At 31.8% G+C, this 2,777-nt stretch overlaps 1 protein-coding gene across 7 annotated transcripts in view; it reads right to left on the reverse strand.

The window, feature by feature from the left end:
- Positions 1-1,330: 1,330 nt before the first annotated feature.
- Positions 1,331-2,777, reverse strand: part of ZEB2 (zinc finger E-box binding homeobox 2) — a 131,021-nt gene continuing 129,574 nt past the window's right edge. For all 7 annotated transcript variants that reach the window (XM_039855598.1, XM_039855601.1, XM_039855599.1 and 4 more), the window contains one exon: positions 1,331-2,777. This exon is cut by the window's right edge. The gene's annotated coding sequence lies outside the window, so the exon portion shown is untranslated.

The raw sequence follows: 2,777 nt of genomic DNA on the forward strand, positions 1-2,777 counted from the left end.
ACCAATCCCGGGCTGTACTACAGGTTTGAGAAATATTGTTTGTGTTGGAAATGGTATCTTTAAGAAGAACTGTAAAAACCAAGGTCTAGGTTTTTTGTGGTCACTGAATATACCAGAATGTTTTCTGTGAGTGTAAGGATGTTCTTGAGTTTCCTTTCTAAATTTATATTCTTTTATTCATCTCTATTTTTTTTTCCAAGTAATTTGAAGACTGTAGTCCTCTTTTCCTAAACAAAACTAGAATGGAGTGTAACTGTAATTCTTCATCTTATAAGAAGACTGTTTTAGGAATGAATAAAAGTTGTTCTCCTTTAAAGAAAGGTCATAAACTAAAATCTAAGTTTCTTATAAAAGAGTAAAAATAAATTAGTATTTTATCTGTTATGTTGTTGGCATATCTTATAAGTTATATAGAATTTTTTTGTGATGCTGTCTTCAGAAACTTTTATTTTTCTATGTCAACATTTTAAGTGTTTTCCATTTGTGTTGTAAGATAACATTAAAAAGTTCTCAAAAGTACTCTGTTCAGGCTCCTTCCATCTCTTGGGCATTTCGTTGTTTAACACTAGCTATTCAAGTATACACACACCAAGTTAACAAACCTACACAAGATACTTCTCTCTCTCTTTCATATTTCCCTCTGACTGCTCTGAAAACAGTCAGAACAGGATTATAATGCAGAAATTTTTCTCTGAATGTTTCCTTATGTTAGATCAGTTCCTTCTGAGTTCTGTGCTTGCCAATGCTAAATTTCCTGCCAGGGCAGTAGTCTATTTTTAACATTTTGGGGGCTTAGTCTTCGTTCCAAATCTAACAGGCATATTCTGTGGAGTGAAAGAGAGAAAGCTGACTGGGTGCACTTATAAATCAGGATCATCAGGATTTGCAATTTCTGTAGAATCAAAGATTTGAATGAGAAAGACCAATTAGAATACTTAAAAGATCATTTGTCACCACTTTAATCTTCATGTATTTTTTACTCATCATTTTCTTTGACTAAAATTATTAGAATCTTTGTCATATTCATCTCAGGGCCAAATGGGAAGAGTAGTGCTCATTTTATATGTTCAATATTTTGGAGCATTGTAACATGTCATACTAGATTATAGGTGGTAGACGACGTTTTAATAGAGTTTTAGTTTGTGGCATATTCAAGATCATATCATCTCAGTGACATTTCTTTGACTAATTCCATATTTCATATACAAATGAAGACTGAGGGATTTATTTCTGTTATTTAATAGCATTTCTTTAATTCAGTGATTAATATATCATCTTCAACCCTGAAACATCAGACCCAAAAAATTGGACACGGCCTATTAGCCCAAAAGAACATGTTGCCAATTATCTCCATGTTTATTTAAATATTTAGCTCTAAAGGAAGCAATCATTCCTTTATACTTCTTTAAATTTAGTATTGACATTTTTATTTTGGGAAAGGAGGTCTTTTTTTTTTTTTTTTTTTAACATGGATACAGGAAAAGAAAACTCTCCAATAAAAATATTGTCTAAAAAGTTTGTTTTGTCTGCATGATTTACTAAATATGTACAATTTCAATTCACAGCGAAGGTAACAAAGATTTAAACAGCCAACATCACAAATGTCTCAAGTTCTAAAAAAAAATCACTGTGCACAGTTTAACAATTTAATTGAATAGAAACCAAAGCTAAGCCTTCAGTCTGAATCTTTTTTATGATGGGCACAAGCCATGTATTTTCTTCATCTCTGTTACACGATGCATATTTCAGTGACTAACCGCCCCTTCCCATTTTAGTATATTAGGTTATGTCAGTACATACTTAATGGAGGCCATAAATTGCCTCTTGGTACACCTATATGATTTGTGATGTGTTCACATATATGTCATAATGTTTATTAATATATAAAATGATCAGGTGAGTCACTTGTGATTTTTTTATGTCTCCAAATGTAGGAATGTTTTGTTGCATGTATAAAATTTTTTAAAATTATGAGAGTGCTGTTTAAAGCAATAATAATTTGACCAGTGTCCCCTTGATGTAAGACGTCTAGAAAGAACTATTCTGCACTTGAAATATAGAGATTTTACATCTCTACCCAATTTAGGTTTGTAAAGTTTGGTATTATATGAATCTCAATATTTTGGTCATTCTGATATAACGATCGAGTGAGTTAGCTAATTAATCATTAGAAACAAGTATCATTGAATACAGAATAGTTGTTACAGTTAAGGAGGGAGCCATAACTTTAGCTAACCCTATAAAATCTATAATAAGGTTGTTTTACATATATTTTTTCCCCACGTAAATTCTTTGGTGTTTTCCTCCTTCTTTTTTCAGTGCTATGATTGATGAACGTGCAATATGAGATTCAAATAATTGTACCGAGCATGTTTATTTGAATAATTGTCCCATTGCACAATCAAATAAATCTGCTGAGTGTGTTTGTTTGAATGTTTTTACATGTACATGGGATCACATACTCAAATAAATGCAGCTGTGTTTATTACAATGTGTGGGGCTCTAGATTTACACACATTTGTTTGTGTGTCTATCCAGGGCCCTACAGCCCCTGAATGGCCCTCACACATCTCAGAGCAAAAGCGTGGTTTACAATTTTTCAGTTCAAATATATGTAAACTTATTATGGGGTAATTTCCTCAAATTCGTGACTAAGATTTGCTTTTGTTAAGGCTTACATCCTTAGAAAGATAGAAAATGACATTTTGGGGGAAGCGATATGATTGTGAAAAGTATCTAATAAATTTATTTATATTCATTTAAATACCATCCCTTCT

The sequence above is a fragment of the Pteropus medius genome, unplaced genomic scaffold, assembly GCF_902729225.1.
Source record: "Pteropus medius unplaced genomic scaffold, Ma_sr-lr_union100, whole genome shotgun sequence".
NCBI classification, from domain to species: domain Eukaryota; kingdom Metazoa; phylum Chordata; class Mammalia; order Chiroptera; family Pteropodidae; genus Pteropus; species Pteropus medius.